This window comes from Lissotriton vulgaris, unplaced genomic scaffold (assembly GCF_964263255.1).
Source record: "Lissotriton vulgaris unplaced genomic scaffold, aLisVul1.2 SCAFFOLD_1404, whole genome shotgun sequence".
Taxonomy (NCBI): Eukaryota; Metazoa; Chordata; class Amphibia; order Caudata; family Salamandridae; genus Lissotriton; species Lissotriton vulgaris.
In genome coordinates, this window is record NW_028247630.1 from 404,236 (window position 1) to 430,065 (window position 25,830).

At 46.2% G+C, this 25,830-nt stretch overlaps 1 long non-coding RNA gene across 2 annotated transcripts in view; it reads left to right on the top strand.

Annotated features, from left to right (window-relative positions):
• The window catches only part of LOC147665095 (uncharacterized), a 47,403-nt gene extending 21,579 nt beyond the window's left edge, over positions 1 to 25,824 (top strand). The window contains exons 3-4 of one of the 2 annotated variants that reach the window (XR_015305046.1): positions 4,395 to 4,514; positions 24,223 to 25,824. This is a non-coding gene — a long non-coding RNA (uncharacterized LOC147665095). Of the gene's footprint in view, positions 1 to 4,394; positions 4,515 to 19,853; positions 20,030 to 24,222 lie in introns of those variants that run through there. The other variant, XR_015305047.1, reaches the window with a different exon arrangement.
• Positions 25,825 to 25,830: the final 6 nt, after the last annotated feature.

A 25,830-nucleotide genomic window follows, 5' to 3' on the forward strand; every position in this document is an offset into this window, starting at 1 on the left:
CTCAAAAAAGTGCGTCCTGCTGGCCGATCTGGCTGCATTCTCCCATTTACGCACACCATGCCCAGTGAACCCACCAGCTGAGTAAAAGTCGCATCCTTTGGCGAGATCTCTCCTCTAAGGAAAATGGCTACTTCGATATTATAAGATTCTAAAAATTCCTTGTGCCAATTATCCACCCTTTGGGGGTCTAATCTATGATTAAAATCACCGAACACCAATAATATATCCTTCTGATATTTTACGCTAACAGACTCTAAATCTTCTTTCAGTTTTCCCAAATTCACCTTATATTCATTGTCCTTTCCCTTCTGTATATAAACGTTTATAATACATATTCCATCATAGCAGGGATCCGACTTCTGCAGTAGGACCCTACAGCCTAATGCCCAATCACAATGTAGTTACATATTCTGAACCTTCCTAGCTATCTGTGTCGAACTCAGCGTTAGTTGGCCTCCCCAGAGTATTTTTCTTGGCTCCTTTAGAGTGTTCGGCGAAACCTTCTATAGCTAGGGTTGCTCGGGTATCGTCGCATAGCCAAGTCTCCTGCAGGCAGACAATATCATTACTCTTAATGAATTTATCAAAATTATTCTGAGTCGATATTTTCTTGTAGCCATTTATATTCCATGATAGAACTGATAGGCTGTGTGACGACCCATGCTCCTAGTCGATTTCACTCAGGAACCCCTCCTCTTCTTACTCCCTAAATTCTGGGGATGCTAGGACATTAAACCTATTTCCAGCAAATATATCTGTAGTATCTTGCAAATTCGTTATCAGTTATAGTTATTGCAAGATCCTCCTTCTTATTCCAACTTGAGTTGATTGACCTTATCTGCCGTACCCCTAGTCCAGCATGATTCGTAAGGAAGTGCTTCCCCTGGAATTCCTCCTTTCTTACCAATCTAATCCCCTCCTTTTGCAGCTTATTTTTGGCATTTTATGCAGCGGCTTTCACCAAGGCAGAGTAGAAGAGGAGCTTGGTCACATCACCCCCTTTGCTATTTGTAACAAACCCTACTTCTCTAAGGTCCTCTGTGCCAGTGCTGCCGAGGCTTGCACATTTTGACATGGAGAATATAAGTTGTGATCAATTTAGTGGGTTTAATTCCCTGGCTTTTTTCCCACCTTTGCCCTGGCCGGAAGGTTCTAGGAAAACCCATACGTCGGGGGTACAATCTTGCCTTACGCCGTGGATGTCTCCCATTAATCGGGCTTCCCTTCTCTTTGTTGGAATGTCTCCCTAATCTTTTTCTTTGGTGGTCTTACTACGTCTAGGATTTCCAGGTCCCAATTGTGTAGTTATCCTCAATTCTGTACCTTTCCCCTCTTTCTCCTTTTTCCTTTTCGTTGTTGGTGCCAGACTACTTTTACTGATCTTTGATCTTTCTAGCCTATTCCAAGGTTCTTCTCGTTCGGCTATCGGCTTTGCATTATACTCCTTTGATCTTTGCATTATTTCCCTCTCTTGACATTCTTGTTCCTTCCTCCTTTCACTCTTCTCACCTTCCTTACATGATGTCTTATTTGTTGTCTTATTCTAAGGGCGATCTCCACTTCCCCCTTGACCTCGGGAATCCACTCATGTAATATCTCCTTTCACCCCATTTCCTCACAATCATTGACTGTTGGGATATTTGTACAGTTGGTTCCTCTTTCTTTACCTTGGGAGCCCTTAACAAAGCTACCTCTTCATCCTTACTGCCTAACGCATCCTGTTCCCCACCAATCGGTCTAACTAATGCCGGCATTAACCCTCTGATTTGTGTCAACTCTCCCAACATTGCTTTCGACTGCTCCCCTGGAACATTCTTGGCGAAGAGGACAGCCGTGGATTCAAAGAAACCCCAGAGATGTTAAATATGGTCTGGTTTGGAGAGGCTAGACCAACCTCGCCCATGGACTCAGAGGTTGGGTAGGCCTCGGCACTTGACTCCTTGTCCCTCACATCCTTCCCCTTGATATGTCTTCCCAAAAAGTCTTTGATTGAGTTAGACACTGATGTATCACCTTTTGCTATTTTTGGTTTTGCTGATTACAGTGTTAGCGTCAAGGATTGTACATTCCTTGCTACTTATTTTTCCTTCCAGTTGGCTTACTCATCGCCCCTTTTGATTTACCTACTCCGCTCCCTTCACCTGCCACTGGAATGTTCATCTCATTCTTTTTCCCAGTTTTTATAGTCCTACGGGTTATTGCTTTGGCCAGTGCTATCTTTTAGATTTCCTTCTTCGTTACTCGCACTCTGGTCTCTGGTCACCAATCCTATAGCCTGTTTTAAATGCTGCTTCCCTATTTCAATCCTCCGCTGGGATTAGATCACGAGGCCCCTTTTGCCAATACCAGTTCAATAACCTGTACCCATGTGACTAGCACCGTTGCTTTTGGGTTAGTTTTAATGTCCTTGATTATTAAGAAAAACAATTACAGCCCTTCCATATTATAAACCTATGTAGGGCAACTGCTCCTCACTTACCTCTGTTTCACGGTTTGCCGCAGTGCCCTTCGCTCTTCCAGCCCCCTGCTACCGTCGGCTAATTGTCTGCCGAGGTGCTGTCACCAACTCTAACTCAGCTGGTGCCTACAGCACTTCTTAGGGCCTGTGTTTTATTTTAAGTTTAATTTTAAGGTTAATCTGCCAGGTGCCAGGGTTTCACCGCCTCAAGCTTCTCAGCTAAAATCTGGACCTCCCCCCTGCCCTCCGGCTGCAATTCTCGGCCTCCAGCAGGGCGCAACGGGCCCCTGGATCCTCTATTCACTCAACGCTCTGCTCGGCGTTCGCTCGGCATTCAGCAAGAGCGGAGCGGGTGCAGGTACAGGATCCCCCGGGACAAACGGGCACGCGCACGCGAACACAAGCGCATTCACGTGAGATCCAATACGTCGGCTTCAGGCGTCCGGCGTCCAATGCTTCCTGGAGCTTCCTGGGGCGAGAGCAGGTATGATTGTGCGCGAGGAAACTGGAACAGAGTGTATGGGGAGGGAATATGATCAGCTCTCTATGCCTCAGTACCTTGTCCCAAATATTTAGTGTTAGGGCCACCGGAGTACTTGGCTCAAGACTGCTGTGTGCAGACCCTATAGCTGGCAGCACCCTGGAATATGTATGTATAAATCAGATTATGTTAGAAGTAACCTGCAATATAATGGCAGGCAGCACCCTGCCAACACGTAGGATTTCTCATAGTATTCTATTTCCTGGCGCATTAATGGTGCTAGTCTTTTAACTGGCGAAGAACAACATTGACCGTACATTTTCCTGGGTTTGTCTTTAAAATGACGTACACATTAGGAATGGCATTTCCTTCTGCTGGAATAATAACACAAGTTATCTTGCACTCTGCTATGATGTTGCATAGATTGTTGGCTGCAATGCATTCCATGTTTCATTCAAACATGCTTTCTACAGGGCGCATACATGATTTGCTGCTGTAGAGAAGTAATGTTCCCGTGTAATGTGGCAGACTCAGAAATATTGAAAAACGTCATGATTTCTCTTTCAGCATTTCCTAGTAAAATCTTTAACTTTTTGACTCATACATTTAGCAGAAACATAACTTAGTACCATTAAAATAGTTGTGATGGGGAACATCCATGTGGGGCTAGGACTGGCTCGACCAGAGTGCTTGCTGACTTGGAGGAGCATGGAGTTGACCACCTTGCCCTGTCCGGTGTGGAACCAAGTCAGCAATGCTATGTTGCAGGCTCATTTGCGCTGTTAGCTGGTTAACAGTTTGAGGAGGAGGAGGTGAAGAGCTGGCTAAGTGTGCCATAAAGCTGGCATTTCAGTACATCCCTGAGAAGTGAGCTTTGAGTCGATGTAGTGTTCCTCTTATACCACGTGCAATTCATCCTCTCCAAAGCCTCAAGAATTCCTGGGTGTGAAGGGCGGCTGATTCTGATTGTGTGCTTGATAGTTTTCCAGAAACTCATGTTCTTGATTGTACATGTTTGTCAGTAGTCAATTAAACATGCTCAGGAGTTTTATCTCTTCAGTTGGCACAAGCTGCAATAAAAGTTTCTTTCCTATTGCAAAAAAATATGAACGGCTGACGAGCCTCTGGCTGTCGAAGAATGGAAGGGCTGGGGAACTGTCATTCATCTCACTGCTAAGCAGAGCAGTGTCATGCTTCACCCTCACTCAGGCCTCTGATTTTAACTAACATCGCTTAGAACACTGAGACTTTAGAGCCCATCCTTTTAATGAGAAAAACAAAACTACAAGTTCCATAAGCAATAGTGGTGGAAGGTGTCACGCATGACCTGGGGCAACATCCGATTCAGCACATCCAGTTCCATTTTTTAAGTATTTGACACAATATTGAATTTATAACCTTTTTTTTTTATGGTCATAAGTCACCAGAATACTAAAACGTGTCTTTTATTTTCAGGGTCAATTAAGTAATGGTCACCAGCTTGGAAGCTCTGTTAATTCTTCAGTATTTGTCATTGACCTCCATGTGTGCCTGGTTTCGGTCTGCTCCCTGCATCGATCCTGATAACTCACACAGGTAAGGAGCTTGTAGCAGCAACATGATAACCCCATACTGGTCTGTAAGAAGTGCGCTCGGAGGCAGTTATCCGATCATTAGGTCTTGCCTATTATATCGCGCAGGGATTAATAGGCGAGTATATAGTAGGCAAAAGAAAATCTCTACCAAGTACGGATCACGTCCAGTTCATGTGATGCACTCGTATGAGATGCGCGTGCTCGTCAAACCCATCAGCCTCGCACCAGAGCTGCTCCCCCGCCGCTTGCCATATGCTCGTTCCCTCCCACTCGCTCGCTCCCCTGCTCCCCCGCCCCCCCATCCGACTTGAAAAGAAGCCGCTCGCACACAACCATTACCCACTTGTGCCTCGCATTCCCCCATCAGACTACAAAGGAATGCCTCCCTCTCACCTGCCCCCTGACTCACCAGATGCTTTCGAGGGTGCCTGTTCCTGTTCGGTGCACTTCCCCCTCTTGTTCTTTTAAAGACGCTCCCTCCCCACTCCACATTGGGCATGTACATGGTATCTGTGTATGTTTTCTTTAATGAGCGCAGCACTTTGAGCTTCATCTTTAACAATGCAGGTCACGCGCTTTTCTTACAAAACAATATTTCTGTCTAATAAAACTTGCAACTCGCCTAACCAAAAAGTAACTAAAACAATGAAGTAATAGCAGAGTGCGAGTACCAGTAAAGGACCCTGGTTTCTCATCGTCAACTCCCAATGTCAATAACTTCTCTCTTTGGATTGGCTCTATTAAACGGAATGGCACTGCCCACAGAGATATGTTCTTGTTGCAGTCTTTTCTGCTCTCCAGGTAGATGAGTAAAGAGATGTGAGATACCGGCGGCGTCCACCCCGAGAGCTTATACGTTAAGGGGGCTCAATCTAATATATTTTTTCAGTCATCGGGCTAAAATAATAGTCTCATCAGACTAATGAAACCGCCCCCCCCCCATCCGACTTGAAAAGAAGCCGCTCGCACACAACCATTACACCATTTGTGCCTCGCATTCCCCCCATCAGACTAAAGGAATGCCTCCCGCTCACCTGCCCCCTGACTCAACAGATGCTTTCGAGGGTGCCTGTTCCTGTTCCGTGCACTTCCCCCTCTTGTTCTTTTAAAGACGCTCCCTCCCTACTCCACATTGGGCATGTACATGGTATCTGTGTATGTTTTCTTTAATGAGCGCGGAACTTTGATCTTCATCTTTAACAATGCATTCAGGTAACTGCACAAATTAGAATGCATACACCTTAAATGAAAAAAATCACATTAAACCAGTTCTCCCAAAAAGTTTAATTTAAGAAACGTCCATGCTCCCAAGCTGCTCCCCGCCACTCGCCATATGCTTGTTCCCTCCCGCTTGCTCGCTCCCCTGCTCCCCCGCACCCCCATCCGAATTGAAAAGAAGCCGCTCACACACAACCATTACACCATTTGCGCCTCGCATCCCCCCCCCATCAGACTACAAAGGAATGCCTCCCGCTCACCCGCCCCCTGGCTCACCAAATGCTTCCGAGGGTGCCTGTTCCTGTTCCTTGCACTCCCCCCTCTTGTTCTTCTAAAGACGCCCCCGCCCCACTCCACATTGGGCATGTACATGGTATCTGTGTATGTTTTCTTTAATGAGTGCGGCACTTTGAGCTCTTTTTTTCAATATTCAAGTATTTTTTAAAGCAGTGCGGCACACTGCGCTTCAGCTTCACAAATTAGAATGCATACACCTTAAATGAAATAAAAATCACATTAAACCAGTTCTTCCAATAAGTGTAATTGAAGAATCATCCATGCATCTCATCGATGGCTCACATTACACTTCCAGTTGAACCACAGAAGCTGTGGCAACAATCTCAGTGTTGTGTACCAAGCGCTGCAACCCCGGAGGTGGTGTCAGCACTTTCTATTCTATTCTATTCTATTCGGAATTTGTTAAGCGCACGGTCACCCAGAGGTTTCATGGCGCTGAGAGACAAATGGTGACTGAAGAGACAGATGGTAACAATGCTCTAACCGTGCGCTTGTTTGAATAGCCAGGTCTTCAAGGCTCTCCTGAATTCTACTAGCTTAGTGCAGTTCCGAATAGACAGGGGAAAATAGTTCCAAATTTTAGGGGCGAGGTAAGCGAAACGAGATCCACCTAGTCGCTTCTTTTTGAACATGGGCAGCGAGAGAAGGGACAAGTGGGCAGAGCGAAGATCCCGGGTCGGTTCGTATTTATTCATGAGATGATTGACGAACTTGGGGCTTTTGCCGTGAAGGGCTTTGAAGGTTATGCAGCCTACCTTAAAGGTAATCCGTTGGGCTATAGGGAGTCAATGGAGGGAGGCTAGTAGGGGTTTGGCCGACTTCCTGCGATTACTCTTATATATTAATCTGGCCGCTTGATTTTGAGCAATCTGCATGCGTTTAACGAGGGCGAGAGGTAGGCCCAAGTAGATGGAGTTGGAAAAGTCCAGTCGTGAAAGGACCAAGGCGATTACCACCTGAATGAGAGCAGAATGAGACAACAAATGGGCGATTTTTTTAATCTTTCTTAGCTGAAAAAAGCAGGAAGAGATCACTGTTCCGACCTGGGTTTTCAGTGAGAGGTCGGAGCAGAGAGTGACCCCGAGGCTTTTCACTGACTGAGAGGGGGAAGGAGGGGGGCCCAACGAGGCTGGCCAGAAGTGGGGGCCCCAACTTAAAGCGCTGTTGCCGGGGAGTACAAGCTCGGTCTTTCCTGGGTTGAGCTTAAGATGGTTCTGGTCCATCCAGCTCTGGATGTGCAGCATGGTGGTTTGAAATTCCTTAGTAGAGTCCGTAGAGTTGAGGGGGAATATCAGCTGCAAATCGTCCGCATAGTTGTAAATGGTGACATTTCTGTGTTTCAGGGAGTGCAGTAGCGGTTTGAGATATAAGTTAATATCTTACAATGCTGAGCACTGCAAATAACACCAGGGGTCAGACTAAACTCTAAATTATTAACCATAATTGGCTCAAATAGCAACCATTAGCACCACCTGGTTAGCTGCTCGCTTTGTTAGAACAAAAGCATTATTCTACTAAATACTGCTCTGGACTTTGTACGCCCTGCCTTGCCCTTCACTTGTAAAAATGCAGGTTGAAACACTCGATTTTTTTTGCATTCTGTACTGTGAGCAGCTATGAGTTGCCCCAACTGGATCCAATCAGAGTGTACTACCAAGTTGTCAGTGAGTTCGCTACTCCCTTATTGGCGCTTCTGCGGACCAGGCTCATTCATACCAAAACACGCAAAGCACTATATTAGTCAACAAAATGATCTGCCACCAATCACTTGCAGCCTTGGTGTATTTATTTATTTTTGTGCATTTTTAACCCCTTCGCTGTGGGGGTTAATCCCCCGCTGCGCTGGGGGAGAGGGGGGCGCGCACAGCGCCCCCATGCTCATGACGAGCTGAGCTCGTCATGAGCTACGGCGCTCTTGTGCTCATGACGAGCTCAGCTCATCACAGGTGTATTGCCTCCCGTGGAACGCTCAGCACAGCGGGGGAATTCTCCCCGCACCTGAGCGTTCCACAGGCCATGACGAGCTCAGCTCGTCATGAGCACCGGAGTGCCGTGGCTCACGATGAGCTCAGCTCGTCATGAGCGTCCAAGGAGTTAAGTAGCGCTCCTACCAAGCTCCTTAATAGCCTAATGAATCCTGGCAGTCATGGTGCAGCTGCGCGTTAGTTCATACACTGAAACTAACAAACCTGGAAACAATCATGGGTAAATTAAAGGCCCAGGATTGAAGAGGCACGTTTTTGGCAGCATTGAGCCATCTGGTAACTTTAACCCTACGCAGCTGAATGTAGCAGTATTTTTATTTTTTTTGCACCCTGTACTGTGAGCACCTATGAGAGGCCCCAACTGGATCCAATCAGAGTGTACTACCAAGGGGTCAGTGAGTTCGCTACTCTCTTATTTGCCACTTCTACAGACCAGGCTCATTCATACCAAAACATGCAAGGCACTCCCCTTTTTTTCTTTAAAAAAAAAAGAGTTTATCTTTCACGCTTCTTAGAAACATGATATACAGCCGAGTTCATGGAAAACGCTGCCCCGCTGGGAATTTCTTTGACTTAAAGGGGAAACTCCAGGCAGATGTAAACATTCCATAGTATTCGAATGTTATTCTTCTCTTCTGGCAGCCCATACGCCTTTTAGTCAAAACCTTTGCTGGGTCCCGTTTCCTTCTTTATCCGATAAACTCAATTCCTTGAAACCAGAGGCAACCCACTGTAACCACATCACTCAGGGACACCACCACATCACTCGGGGATACCACCACATCACTCGGGGACACCACCACATCACTCGGGGACACCACCACATCACTCGGGAACACCACCCCATCACTCGGGAACACCACCACATCACTCGGGGACACCACCACATCACTCAGGGACACCACCACATCACTCAGGAACACCACCACATCACTCAGGGACACCACCACATCACTCGGGAACACCACCACATCACTCAGGAACACCACCACATCACTCAGAGACACCACCACATCACTTGGGAACACCACCACATCACTCAAGGACACCCCCACATCACTCAGGGGCACCACCACATAACTCAAGGGCACCACTCAATCACTCAGGGGCACCACTCAGAGGCACCACCACATCACTCAGGAACACCACCACATCACTCAGGAACACCACCACATCACTCAGGAACACCACCACATCACTCAGGAACACCACCACATCACTCAGGGACACCACCACATCACTCGGGAACACCACCCCATCACTCGGGGACACCACCACATCACTCGGGGACACCACCACATCACTCAGGGACACCACCACATCACTCAGGAACACCACCACATCACTCAGGGACACCACCACATCACTCGGGAACACCACCACATCACTCAGGAACACCACCACATCACTCAGAGACACCACCACATCACTCGGGAACACCACCACATCACTCAAGGACACCACCACATCACTCAGGGGCACCACCACATCACTCAGGGGCACCACTCAATCACTCAGGGGCACCACTCAGAGGCACCACCACATCACTCAGGAACACCACCACATCACTCAGGAACACCACCACATCACTCAGGGGCACCGCCACATCACTCAGGGACACCACCACATCACTCAGGGACACCACCACATCACTCATGGACACCACCACATCACTCGGGGACACCACCACATCACTCGGGGACACCACCACATCACTCAGGAGCACCCCCACATCACTTAGGGGCACCACCACATCACTCCGGGGCACCACCACATCACTCCGGAGCACCACCACATCACTCAGGGGCACCACCACATCACTCAGGGGCACCACCACATCACTCAGGGGCACCACCACATCACTCAGGGGCACCACCACATCACTCAGGGACACCACCACGTCACTCAGGGACACAACCACATCACTTAGGGACATCACCACATCACTCAAGGACACCACCACATCACTCAAGGACACCACCACATCACTCAGGGACACCACCACATCACTCGGTGACACCACCACATCACTCGGTGACACCACCACATCACTCAGGAACACCACTTCATCACTCGGGGACACCACCACATCACTCAGGGACACCACCACATCACTCGGGGACACCACCACATCACTCTGGGACACCACCACATCACTCTGGGACACCACCACATCACTCTGGGACACCACCACATCACTCTAATACACCCCCACATCACTCTAATACACCCCCACATCACTCAGCCAAACCACATCATCGCTTGGCACTACAACAGCACTGTTCTTGCGTGCTACCAATAAGCATTGCCATAGCATAGGACTCGCATTAGGAAAGTGTAAGCTATTTGCTTTGTGAATAACAATGCTATTAATTTATATATTTTCAAAGTCAACAAAATGATCTGCCACCAATCACTTGCAGCCTTGGTGTATTTATTTATTTTTGTGCATTTTTAACCCCTTCGCTGTGGGGGTTAATCCCCCGCTGCGCTGGGGGAGAGGGGGGCGCGCACAGCGCCCCCATGCTCATGACGAGCTGAGCTCGTCATGAGCTACGGCGCTCTTGTGCTCATGACGAGCTCAGCTCATCACAGGTGTATTGCCTCCCGTGGAACGCTCAGCACAGCGGGGGAATTCTCCCCGCACCTGAGCGTTCCACAGGCCATGACGAGCTCAGCTCGTCATGAGCACCGGAGTGCCGTGGCTCACGATGAGCTCAGCTCGTCATGAGCGTCCAAGGAGTTAAGTAGCGCTCCTACCAAGCTCCTTAATAGCCTAATGAATCCTGGCAGTCATGGTGCAGCTGCGCGTTAGTTCATACACTGAAACTAACAAACCTGGAAACAATCATGGGTAAATTAAAGGCCCAGGATTGAAGAGGCACGTTTTTGGCAGCATTGAGCCATCTGGTAACTTTAACCCTACGCAGCTGAATGTAGCAGTATTTTTATTTTTTTTGCACCCTGTACTGTGAGCACCTATGAGAGGCCCCAACTGGATCCAATCAGAGTGTACTACCAAGGGGTCAGTGAGTTCGCTACTCTCTTATTTGCCACTTCTACAGACCAGGCTCATTCATACCAAAACATGCAAGGCACTCCCCTTTTTTTCTTTAAAAAAAAAAGAGTTTATCTTTCACGCTTCTTAGAAACATGATATACAGCCGAGTTCATGGAAAACGCTGCCCCGCTGGGAATTTCTTTGACTTAAAGGGGAAACTCCAGGCAGATGTAAACATTCCATAGTATTCGAATGTTATTCTTCTCTTCTGGCAGCCCATACGCCTTTTAGTCAAAACCTTTGCTGGGTCCCGTTTCCTTCTTTATCCGATAAACTCAATTCCTTGAAACCAGAGGCAACCCACTGTAACCACATCACTCAGGGACACCACCACATCACTCGGGGATACCACCACATCACTCGGGGACACCACCACATCACTCGGGGACACCACCACATCACTCGGGAACACCACCCCATCACTCGGGAACACCACCACATCACTCGGGGACACCACCACATCACTCAGGGACACCACCACATCACTCAGGAACACCACCACATCACTCAGGGACACCACCACATCACTCGGGAACACCACCACATCACTCAGGAACACCACCACATCACTCAGAGACACCACCACATCACTTGGGAACACCACCACATCACTCAAGGACACCCCCACATCACTCAGGGGCACCACCACATAACTCAAGGGCACCACTCAATCACTCAGGGGCACCACTCAGAGGCACCACCACATCACTCAGGAACACCACCACATCACTCAGGAACACCACCACATCACTCAGGAACACCACCACATCACTCAGGAACACCACCACATCACTCAGGGACACCACCACATCACTCGGGAACACCACCCCATCACTCGGGGACACCACCACATCACTCGGGGACACCACCACATCACTCAGGGACACCACCACATCACTCAGGAACACCACCACATCACTCAGGGACACCACCACATCACTCGGGAACACCACCACATCACTCAGGAACACCACCACATCACTCAGAGACACCACCACATCACTCGGGAACACCACCACATCACTCAAGGACACCACCACATCACTCAGGGGCACCACCACATCACTCAGGGGCACCACTCAATCACTCAGGGGCACCACTCAGAGGCACCACCACATCACTCAGGAACACCACCACATCACTCAGGAACACCACCACATCACTCAGGGGCACCGCCACATCACTCAGGGACACCACCACATCACTCAGGGACACCACCACATCACTCATGGACACCACCACATCACTCGGGGACACCACCACATCACTCGGGGACACCACCACATCACTCAGGAGCACCCCCACATCACTTAGGGGCACCACCACATCACTCCGGGGCACCACCACATCACTCCGGAGCACCACCACATCACTCAGGGGCACCACCACATCACTCAGGGGCACTACCACATCACTCAGGGGCACCACCACATCACTCAGGGGCACCACCACATCACTCAGGGACACCACCACGTCACTCAGGGACACAACCACATCACTTAGGGACATCACCACATCACTCAAGGACACCACCACATCACTCAAGGACACCACCACATCACTCAGGGACACCACCACATCACTCGGTGACACCACCACATCACTCGGTGACACCACCACATCACTCAGGAACACCACTTCATCACTCGGGGACACCACCACATCACTCAGGGACACCACCACATCACTCAGGGACACCACCACATCACTCTGGGACACCACCACATCACTCTGGGACACCACCACATCACTCTGGGACACCACCACATCACTCTAATACACCCCCACATCACTCTAATACACCCCCACATCACTCAGCCAAACCACATCATCGCTTGGCACTACAACAGCACTGTTCTTGCGTGCTACCAATAAGCATTGCCATAGCATAGGACTCGCATTAGGAAAGTGTAAGCTATTTGCTTTGTGAATAACAATGCTATTAATTTATATATTTTCAAAGCCAACACATATTAAAAAAGGTGGCATTTACAATACCAATAGGTCACACTTTCCTAATGCGAGACCTATTGCTTTGCAAATGCTTGTCTTTCTTTCTCTCTCCCACTCTCCCTCCATATACTACCTTAATTCAGAAGACTTAACCATTTTTACAGCGCAAATGCTGAACAATACGTGTCTAACTGCCTAGAGTTGTCAGTATTTGGGTTGCAACAGGCTCCGTTGCACCCCAAATGCGGACAACTCGGACTTACTAATGAAATAATTATTCTGAGGCAGATGGAAAACAGCTCTGAAGGGGCTGCCGACAGTGAGCCCTCCTTCCTTTTCATAGGCCAACAAATCACGCCGCATTTCACGTGCTTCTGCCTGTACATGAAGTATCCATGGCAAGGGTTATGCACGGACGCATTTTAAATGTGTTAACTGTTAAGTGGCCCCTGGACAGGCGGCGCCACACTGCACCTACTATGACTCATACATTCATAGTCCAGAGGCAAAACACCCCCTCTCACCCACCCCCGCTTGCAGCTACCAATACCCCCTGCATGCAGGCCTTGCCAAGATGTATTCCTGGCGTCAGTCCACGAGACTGTTTCGGGAGCCTCATATAATAAACACGCCCACACGCACGAACGCACTTTGAATCAGCCCTCTTAATTCATTGGTCTGTTCAACTGCCATCTGCATTTTGTTTCCACCCAACAAAGCATAAAGGTCAAGGATAAAGGATTAAAAATTAGCTAGCATTCGTGCCAAGAATTTGCAATTCTATGAAGGACACGGAGGCGAGGATTATGCTTCTCTTTCTTATATTTGCTACTCACAGCAGCCAATGAAAAACGTTTTGTATGCAAATAAAACTACATTTCCCATGATGCTTGTACATACATCACATCCTGTATAGCCCAGTAAGAGCTGCTGTACCCTGTGTCTCCTCCTCTTTCTTTGCTCGAACTTATATAGTCCACACATTAATAAATCCAGTCCAATCCACAGAATATGAGTCCCAATAAACATCTTTCAACATGGAAGAACCATCTTCAAACTGGAAATATTATGTCTTTTAAGCCAGAAGAACACCTGCTCCTTCCTTTTTTACTCGAAGCTGGAAGAACCCTCTTCAAGCTGGAAAGTTTACGTCTTGTAAGCCAGAAGAACACCTGCTCCTTCTTCGTTAGTCGAAGCTGAAAGGAATGAGACAGGAAAACCTGTAACTTCTGCTGATACAGAGTATCAAGTACATGCGGGTGGGTAATTATTACAATACTGTAATAAACCGGGTGGGATAATCCTCGCCTCCGTGTCCTTAATAGAATTGAAAATTCTTGGCGCGAATGCTAGCTAATTTTTGATTCTATTACAGGACCGGAGGCTTCAGGTTATGCTAGTTCAACGCTTATCCACACTACTACACTCTTAAATCTCCCACCGGTACATAAAATACTGTTTAAATATTCTGAGAAAATCAATCATTAGAATTGAAACTTGTTAAACAATGAGAATCATCAAAACACGAATGATAAGTATGGTTCTTGAACAGACTGCGTCTCACCATTGATTCTGAATACCCATTCCGGCAAAAATTCCCTCAACCATCGGCTATAATAGCCTCGGACCCACATATGAAATGTCAATAATCATCAACAGTAATATGACCAATTATATGTGAAAACTTCAGATAGTAAATCCGAGAATCACTGTTGTAATCCTTCAGGAATGGGAAGAAAACCTCCAAAAATGCATTACTTCGAATTCGTGTGACCAGGCACTGTCCACATGCATTCCAGACACTGCTTAGAGCAAACTTCTTAGAGTAGATACTGTACCTGTAAAGCGCGGGCTTGCCTCGCCGTAGAAACATCTAAAGGTGTAATACCTCGTAACACAGCTTGACCATATTTAATGTCCGGTCGACATACTATTATTTGTCTATTAATCAAAAGAAAAATCACTAGAATTAATCCGGGCTGGGATTTTTTCCCCATCAAAAAAGAACTCGAGAAAAGGACCCGACGCAAGTTCAGAAACTTGCCCTGGACCGAGAGAGAACCGTAGAAAAACGGCCAAAATGGCTGCTATAAGGTGAAAGCTACTGAACTCCCTGTACATTATTGGTAAATAATTCACAAACTAGAGAAATCAGTCCTCACAAGACTGCCACATGTGTACATACCAACAAAGTGACCCTCTATTGTCTAACCATATTGCGTGAGTGGAAGGACCCAGAAATACGAAATGGTCGCCCTCAGCGCGTTACAAAGACGTGGAAAGCATTGTAGGTACCGGAAACTTGATCCTAAATAAAAGCAAAGCCGGAATACATACCAGCTTGGGAAAAAACTGTACTTACCACATTGCCATGTGCAAACCCAGATCCGTGCTTACTGAAGGCAACAAGTAACCTACGAGCCGTAGCTCCCTGGTGAATCATAAAACCTTTGCCTCGATCTACATGAGTATCGCTGCATTAGAAAAAAGGAAAATTGAAAGGAAAGGCAAGGGACCGTGCCGGCCGCCGCCGATCCAAGGAGCATTGGAATACAAAATGGAGACCTCCATGCACGAAAATTGCGACCCCAGTCGCCGGAAATACTCCGAATCGGAGGGAACAAAATCCTTTCCCTCGACTTTCGTGGGAGCAGACCTACATTCTTTTCAGATGGAACTGACGTCCAACTGTAACAACTGTAACTGACAAATCAATCCTGCCCCGAAAGGATCTGTGAGGTAGAACTCAAAGGGCTTACAATTACTGACTGTCTCTCGGATGAGATGCCACCCCCAGCCATCTGAAGGTACCAAAGGCACCAGTCCATTACTGTCCTGTATGCTACAGGAGGTATTCCGCAGTAACCCAAATCTGATAATTTCGGCAGAAAGGCCTGAATCCTGGAACGAGTCCACTAAGAAGGTGCCCTATATGCCTATACCCGCTGATATTTCCCGCAGTCGAGATATTGTGCATGCTGATAGTAAGCCTCAAGAGGCCTGCACGATAAAGAACCTGAATAACAGAAAGATCGAAACTGATTGACGGTGCCCAACGCACCGCCACTTTGGCACTCACCCGATGGAACACTTGCACTGATACCATCGGAAACATATTTCTAGCGCTGTAGTTTGGGTCGTACAACAACTGAGTTGCAAAGGATTGAGATAAACCTGGAAACCTAATCTAAGAGTCACAATTGCATGAAGGTTATAACCTGACTTGTCCAGAACATCATAATTCGATGTCTGGAAGTGTGAAGGCTAAGGCCTGTGACTGTGTTAAGATAGACCTATCCCTACGTATATATACACCGCTAACTCGAAAAGTCAAATAACTTGTTACTCGGAGAGACCTAGAGTGCTGAGAGCTTGGGATAACATACCCAGCATCAACTATCAGAACCGTCACCAAAACAACCGCCAATGAAGGGAAGGAGGAGACCACTAGACGCTCTCCTGAACGCTACATGGAAGAAACTGCAGAATATGATGGGAATATATGCCAGCAAAAAAGTCTACCCATTATAGATGCAACAAATCTGTCCCAGAGGGATCTGTCACAAAAGGCCTACCTGGAACAGATGTCAGGATGCCCAACCTTGAAGGATTTGCGACTCTGGGAGGAGCTGGCGCGAGAGGCGTCCTACCGACGCCTATTGCCGAGCGTGGCTGACTACGACTAGGATATTGATTTGCAGCCTGTCTAGTCTGAATAATCCCTTTCTAGTCTAGATCCCGTCGCACGCCGAAAGGGAAACACAAAATAAAATAAAATAAAAAATAAAAATAGAATAAAACAAAATCATGTTCAAGGATTTGTGGTAGAAGAACAATGACGGGCGTCAATCAAGCCCTGTAACCCTGAGTCAGGGAATCTCATGCCTGGGGCCCTGTTGACCTCACAAGAACGTGGAGAACCTGAGTGTCAACATAATTAGTTCGGGAGACTCATGCGCTCCGATCAATTAGTTGTCATCCTCCAATATACATCCCACCAATCACCTTCAAGGGATATCCGTATTCAATATATAGTAGTGCAAAGCACAGCGCAATGGAGGAGTAGAGGGGGAGCCAACCCTGTGCACACTAAAACAGAGAAATGAATAATGTATCGGCTCCTCAGCAAAGCTGTAGTCATTATTTCAGCCCAGTGGGCGCCAGAGTCATCATAAAATACAAGGAGCGTGTGCGCACTCCGAGGGCCAGCCTATTGTTATCGCCTGGAGGCTGGAGACATCTGCTCATATAAAGCACGAGGCAATGTGACCTCGAAACAAACAGGGGACGCGTGCGACGTGCGTAGGCCAAATCGCCAAAATGAAGCTCAAGTGGATTACGCACACCGGAGCGTTATGACTCCATAACCGCTCTCGGCTACTAGGGAAAGCCTTTGGCGAGACCGCGCAATGATCAGAACAACCCTAGGGTAGCGACAGGAATAGTGTTAATTCAGCAATGATAATCATTGAAACATCTAATCTTTGAGCCAAAATCTATACACAAAGCACCGTAACTCATTTTGTAGCGCTGTAACGCCAGCGCAGTATCGCAGCTCTTGAAGGAGCGTTTGATTCAGTGTGCGGCCAAGCCAGGTCTTGTCATGACAATCAATTGCAGGTCCAACAGGCATGTCGCAGATATCCTCTGCGTGACATTTCCACTCTCACAGGAGATCGCATTGTGGACTCTGGTGGATGAAACCAATAGCGCTAGCACGTGCACACAAACCATTACAGTACAACAACTGTAAACACTCATCCGATTAATACCAATCTTAAGTGTAATTTAATATAATTTCGTCATTGTGAAAAAACACAACCTGAAGAACCTGGAATCGAACCCTGAACCTCTTGGATAATAGACAAAATCCTTGCCCCTAGGCCACATGGACTTAGGCACGTGAGTCTGAGTGGGTCTGTAGACTCTGTCAATGGGGGAAGGTTACCAGCTACAGCGCGGTTGTGAGGACAGCGGGGCACAATTAAGCCTTATTAGGCCACCCGCGGTGAATTTACACTGCAGAAAAAAACACCGTTTAGAAAAACGATCTAAATGGGCCATGACAGCAGCGCGGCGCTCAGAGGCCGCAGGAGTGAAGCGAAGCCCGAACGGGCCGTTGGCGAAAACCTGAAACTCTGCTCCGGACGGGAACACATATTAATTATGGCGCTCCCAGCGGGAACCCTCTCAATCATCAGTGGGCAATCGGGAAAGTGAAAACGTGCCGGGGGGTTCCCAGATAACCACATACAATGCTTCAGTATGAGCCCCCCCACAAAATCACACCGCTCCCAGCGGGAGCTTCTGAAGCCGACAATAGCCTGAAAGCAATGGCGCCAGTGAGCGCTAATCAAAAAACATGGCATTTTACAAGGAAAAAACGTAATGGCATGTTCAAGCAGAACAAGCATTTGCAATGCAATAGGTCTCGCATTTACGCTAGTTTAAGCTATTGGCATTGGAAATGACAATGCCTTTTATTTATGTTTTAAAAATCAAAACATAAAATAGAGCAATTGTCATTTACAATGCCAGTAGATCAAACTTGTGTAAATGCGAGACCTATTGCATTGCAAATGCTTGTTTTTGTGAAACAAGCAAGCACCAATATTTTCTATGTACATTTGTTAAAATAAAACACAATCAAATCACAGTATACTGTTCCGGAGGTTTAGTCCCAGAGACATTATCGTAACTGAACTCAGACACCCATGTGCTTTTAAGACAAGTTGCGTTCACTCACCTAAAGGTGACATGCTTCATCATTGGGCTATACTCCTCACCAGGCCGGCGCTACAATGCCTGACGGGCTCCACAAGAGGGCACTTTGTCGCAGATCTTTTATTAAGTACGCCGGATGAGCATAGTAGGACAGAGGATGTTGTGTCATTAGATGTGAGATTGGTGAAGTCTGAATATAAGATCAACCATCGAACAGTTGCTACAACATAGTTCATGTGATCTTCCTGGTCCATGTTGAGATTAAAAACAGTGGCAGAGAAATTGAGGAACTAATGGCCCCTATCACTGTGTGAAAGTATCGATCACCTATGGACCTGCTGGTAAGCTGGAGTCTAAACTTCAGGTCAACTTTTTTCATGCCTTGTGTAGTCATGGAGCAATCTGTTGGTATTTCATCAGGACCAAATATGGGAAAATGGGTAAATGTGACTAATCTTCTCCACAGCGTGAGGAGCTCTGTAACTCAAAGCCCTGCACCGTGCGTAGGTGATAAGGTGCCTGTTAACATCTTACTACCACAGGTGAGCGCTGCCTAACAGAGTGCACTAGTTACAGACACCCTCCTAAAATTCAGGACTTACACCCTAAAGCAAGTTGGAGTATATAACGCTAATGCTCCCCATGCATTTTTATACACTTTTCTCCTAATAGAAGTCAATGAAACGTGAACACGTGATAGAAACAGTTACTAAAACAACAGTAATGAGTTGGAGGCAGGATCTTCTCTCGAGAGGAATGTGGTTAGTCCGTGAGGTGCAGATAAAAGATACACAGACAAGCTGCAGAATTCACTGTTTCTGGAAATAACACTTCTGTTTGTCAATATTCAATTTACTACAAGATGCAGGAAAGTGTGCAGATGGACATCACTAAATAAAATGGTTCTGGGCCCTAATAGAATCATATAACTTTGCAGGCATATTAAGGCGAACAGACACATCAAATTATATAAGAATATTGTAATTTGGTAATGTAATATATAAATGCACGTTGTGGCATTGATGTGTATGATGTGTAAACAATTATCGGTATTAAAGAAACCAGTATATCCAGTTATGCTTTCTCAATTCCTTCTTCCTAGAGGCCACCACTGCTGCTATCCAGCTGTATTCAGCAGTGCCTCCTGTGACCTTGAATCCTGCATTTAATACCAAAGGTCGTCAATGCTTCTAGCCAGCTATGGTTACAGGTGACACTCACACCCGACTCCCCTGCACCTGTTATTCTTTGAGCCTGCTCCAGTCAGTAGTGGACCCTTGGACCTGTAAGTAAGCCTACTAGCCAGCTCCTGTTAGTACTGGCCCCTGTGACCTGTTATCATTCTAGCCAACTTGAGTCATTAGTAGCACCTTGGGACTAGTGATCATACTAACAATCTTCAGTCGAGATTGGCTCCCTGAGACCTATTATCCTGCTAAGTAACTCCAGTCAGTAGTGACCCCTGTTCCTTAAATCCTGCAAATATTCAAAACCAGAGGTCAACTCTACTGCCAACCAGTTCCAGTCAATATTGACATGCATTGTTACCCTGAATGTAATGAATAACAGAGGCCAGCGTTGTTGCTAGCCAACTCAGTCACCAGTGCCCGTCACATATTATCCTCAATAGGATCAATGCCCAAGGCCTGTGCAGCTGCTAACCTGCTCTAGTCAGTAGTGACCTCTCAGACCTGTTATTCTGCATATAATCAGCAAGGCTTCGGCCATAATAACACTCACCCCACATCCTTATGGTATATTAGCAATGTAATTTATTTACATCATACGGTAGGTACCGCACTATATCACACGATCCCGAAAACAAAGAAATTCAAAATTTGCCTAACCGTTCAGCACGCCACCTTGTCAAAAATGACCAAATCACACCAAGCACTATAGCCTGCCACAACACATGGCACATTCAGCCACAACATGACCAGATTCCACGGCAGGGATTTGGGGCCATTAATCCTCTGTTTGAGGCATGTGTGCTGTAGATGCACATGCTTTGCATACTCCTGCCATCTTGCGTTGGGTCCTGTTGTTTGCAAGTTGTTTCATTATTACCCTTAGATTTATATTCCGGCGTAAAAATTACCTGCACCACTTAACAAATCTCTTTTCGTTTCATCCCCTCTGATACTCTCACTCTTTGCTCTATTTGTTTCCAATTGTGATGGCTTACTTTCCACCTGTTTATTACTTTCCTCCACTTGCAGCATTTCTAAGGACTGAATTTTCCCATTCTCTATCATTTTTATACTATCAGCTTGATTGTTTAGGCATTTATTTTTCATAACTGCTTGTACCTCCGATAGATCCTTATTAAATAGAGGGTAGAAGGGTTTTGTTGGAGACATTTGTTTACCCTCACCTTCACAATATGATATTTGGTCATGGTTGTTTCCAGTGTTCAATCTCACTATATCTGATGCATTTGTAGTTTTTTAGGTTTTGCCTGGCGTCCGCTGCACAGCAGCGTTCGCGCAGGCGAAATCTTATGTTACAACAGTACGGCTGTTGTCCCTCCTCTCTCTTCCATTGGCTAGCCCCATAAATGGAGGCTAGCCATTGGAAGAGAGATCTGCCCGTCATTGTCGGAGCAGATTTGTGGGCGTTCCCGAGATTTTTTCCCTCTCTGCCCCTTTGTGAACGTCATTCCGGCCAAAACGCCCCAGAATCCAAACATTTCACTCCCTTGCGGCTGCAATTTTGCTGCTCGAGCAGCGTCTTAACAGAACATGAGGTAAGCCTCTGCCCCCCCCTGTTTGTGCCGTTCTTTTATCTGCTCTTACTTAATTCCTACTAATCTTTCATTCACCTCTTCATTGCCGATACCCGTCCCATCTGCTATGTGTCTCTCTCGATCTCTGCTTTCAGGCCTCATCTGCCCCCGTCTCCCTTTGTTTTTGTTGACTCTCGCTTTCCTTCTGTCTGGGCTCTGTCTCTTCCCCTGGCCTTCCCTGTCTCCGCTCTCAGCACTCCTCTGTCCCTGCTGTCCGTCTCCTCTCTCTCTCTGCTCCTAGCCTCCCTCTCCCCTGGCCCTGCTCTCCTCTCTACTGCCCAGCACCCTCCTCCCACTCTCTGTTATGGAGACATTAAACGTGCCATTTGACCTGTAACTCCACACAAGGCTAATCTACTGACAGCCCCACAGGATGCTCGAGCCAGCGCTTGAAGTTTGCTAACCTAGTTTTAAATTTTGCTTTACAGTTTGTTGGCAAGCTTGTGCTTTTATTTGCGTGCAGATTAGCAAGCAAGCTGGGTGTGCCCGTACCGTTTTAACACTTCCCTCCACTCTTCTGCTCATCTCTGCTCTCCTCAATGATTGGTGTATACGTAAAATCAGGCAGCAGATCCCTGAGTTCTGAGGAATGATTGAAGCGTGCAATGTCGTACCATAGATGCGTCCATTCCTCATCGGAAATAAAACAGTGAATTAAGTCTTCCCACTTAAACATATACCGGGGGCGTGGGGAAAGCACTGTTTTAAGGAGGAAGCTATAGATAAATGAGATCACCCTTTTCATGTTAGCAGTCTTGGTGAGAAAGGCCTCAAATTTTGTGAGAGGTCGAGGAGCAGCCTCCCGTATCTGAGGTGTGAGGGCCCAGAGTATCAATTGGATATACTGATATCTTTCCGTGTTCTTCCATTCAAAGTCCCTTTGACATTGATCAAAAGTAAGGGGATCAAAATTGTGGAACAAATGTATTAGAGACAAGCAGCCTCCCCTTCTCCAGGCATCAAATGGTCCCTCATGTTGGGCCGGGGGGAAAGCTGGAGGGAAATGGATTGGAGTGAATGGGGATGGAAAAGAAGTCCACCTGTCGTCGCCCGAAATTGAGTCCCATACTTTAAGAGTGGTGCGTGTGAGGCAGCTAAGGTCACCCTGGCAGCCGCCTGGAAGAGAGGGGAGGCTCCAGCTATTTCCCTATGGCACTCGCGTCTTTGGAGACTGCTTAGTCTAGAACGTATGGCTGATATTTTCAGGGATAATTATAAGAATTTCGAATTTAAATGGGGCCCCCTTGTCTCCTTCCTCTCCCAGGGCCGTCCGTCTGCGGTGTGTCCCTCCACCATCAGAGCCCGCCATCTCTTCCAGTTTCCCAGTGTCGACCAACCTCTCGTTAGTATGAACACACAGCCACCATGGGTGGGGGTGGATTTTTTTTGTGGTTTTTTTCTTTGTTCCTTGTTAGATTCATAATTACTTATCCCATGTTAGGATGAGTTTGTCCACGCTTTTTGGCTATTCTGCATACAACACCCCGGTGGAGCAACCTGGAGAAATTACCGTTACAGAAGGCTGTTAAGTTTTCTTTAGACCTATCTGCTGGCTTAGCAAAGTTGCATGATCTTCTTCTTTTTTTTCTTTTTTATCTCTCTGTCTCAGCTCTGGGGCACTTAGAAGCTGTATCTTTCATTTGGCTCATCTAATAAGAGGAGGAGCTGGTTTATATTGATCAATGCACTTTGTCCACCTGTTATAATTCTGTTGAAGCTTTCTGATCCCCTGCGTGGGACCAAGTGATGATGTAATTGTTGCCTGTGGACTGTGGAAAAAAAATTAATGAACACATTTTTGACATAAATCAGGTGGCAGGCCAAGGCTCCTCTATGCCTTGCAGCAGCCGCCGCACGAGCAGCACCACAAGCGACTTAGCACCTGTTATTCTTTGAGCCTGCTCCAGTCAGTAGTGGCCCCTTGGACCTGTAAGTAAGCCTACTAGCCAGCTCCTGTTAGTACTGGCCCCTGTGACCTGTTATCATTCTAGCCAACTTGAGTCATTAGTAGCACCTTGGGACTAGTGATCATACTAACCCTATGTGCGTCTTTTCAGTCTAATTTTTCTGTCTGGAAAAAGATTGTGTCCTGGTTTTCTGCACCCAGTAAATCCAGGTGCAGAAAAACCTAGCAACTGATAATCAGGTGGAATAAAATGAACACATGAAAGTACGCCTTAATTTCATTGCCCTTGATTCATACTCTGGACCATAGTTGAGGGATAGGTCTAGGCATAGTCCTCGCAGCACACAATTGATTTGCTTGAGGCAGAGGCCAGAGCTCAAAAGTCAGGAAGCCAGATACAAGTAGGTGGTAACTCAGGGCAGGGGAAAACGCCTGTTGTCCGTGGAGGAGTCATTCCCTTCCCAGAAATCTGCATTACAAATTAATTAATAGTATATATTTTTTTAATATCTGTTTGGTGCCAGTCCATATGACTTTCATATCTGCCTTTGGGATTCTATGTTGCAACTCCATAGGGTACATGTATCCTTTGTGAGCTTAATAAAATGTTGAAAATTCTACAAAACCTCACTCCTACATCCAAGTACTCTCATGCTACCATTCTACACTCTGCTCTGTCTGAAAAACAGCTCAGCATATTCAAAATTCTGCATTGATTTGGCTTGTAAATTATATTTTTGGAAATGTACATGTGTTAACTATTTAATTTTAATACTATAGGTAATTGAAATTACTGACGAAGAAAGCAAGATTTAGCACTAAGCAACTGAGTGTCAGTGCCATAAGAAGGATTATTTTGAAAAACTGAAGGACATCCAGCATTCTACGTTTAAACAATTTCCAAAAATCTAAGTGTGGCGAGGAAAGTATTATACCTGTAATTGAAGTCTCAAATTTTGTATTTCATTAACCCAGAGAAAAGCCATATCTGTGCACACAGCATCAGAAATAATGTAGAAAGACCGCTTCAGCATCCTCATCTGAAATATTATCAGAAAGACAAACTGCCTCAGCATGACAGAATAACGTTCATCTAAAGCATCATGCTTCTAGAGAGGAAGCACACACTACATAAAAGAAAGTTACAACTAAAGGTTTCTTCTGGATACCATCAAAGAAAAGACGCTGAAAGAAGACTCCGAAGCTGACACATTAACAACCAAAAGATTGGAAAATCACCTTTGTTCAACAACCGTTTTTGACCAGTTACGCAAGTTTGAGACTATCTGCCTCGGGATATAACACCTTGACCCATTCTGCTCACTCTTGCGAAAACCTTAAAAATTCACCACTATATTGTGTTAATGACCATCTCAGATTGTTTCCTTTTTATTGTGTACTGTTCTGTAAATCTATGTAAATCGCCTCAACATTATCTGTTGTGCAGGAGTGATATGTAAAACTGTTAAATATAAAAATGGATTAATGGAGCACCGTTGCGCTATAGCTAATGTAAATAAATCCTCATCCTCAGAACTACAAACCTAAAACTTACCCCAAACATAGAACGGGTAGAAGGAACTGATGTTCTGCGACTAATGATCCACAATAGTACTGTGCCGTTCTAACGCCCTCAGTTACTGCCATTACCTCAGTGCAAAAAGGTACTTATCAGTTTAATCATTAAATATCAGACTAACACCTTATTACTGCATTGCTAAGAACCTATACAAATAGATTTGAGAAAAACTTCAGTCACAAATTAAGTTACTGCCGGAGAGGCTATTACCTAAAGACTATTATCTGCTAGAAAAATGTCAACAGGTGTTACAGGACTGCTTCCCGACATTTTTTGCTCAATTCAAGTGTTGAGAAGATTACACACATTTTGTTTTAGAGATAAGTGCTGAACATTATCTAAACAAGCCTGACTCTAAAATTGAGGCAAAATAACCGAAGTTAGGGAAAAAAGTTACCTGTGCCCAAAAAGATACAGCCATAAATCTTATCTCTCAGAATTTGACAGAATGCACACAGGGGATAACCTCTCTCAGTGCAAAGTATGACAAAAAGTTTCAGGCGTAAATCTTATCTCACTGAGCATATGAGAATCCACACTGGGGGAAAACACTCTCCGTGCAAAGTATGCCAAAAAAGTTTCAGGCGTAAATATTATCTCACTGAGCATATGAGAATCCACACTGGGGAAAAACCTTTTCAGTGCTCTGAATGCTAGAAAAGGTTTAGTATCAAACCGAGTCTATATCGACATGAATTAACCCACTCTGTGGAAAAACGTTATCAGTGCTCTGAATGCCTAAAACATTTCAAACATAAATCACTTCTAACTGCACATGTGAGATTCCACACTGGGGAAAAACCTTATCA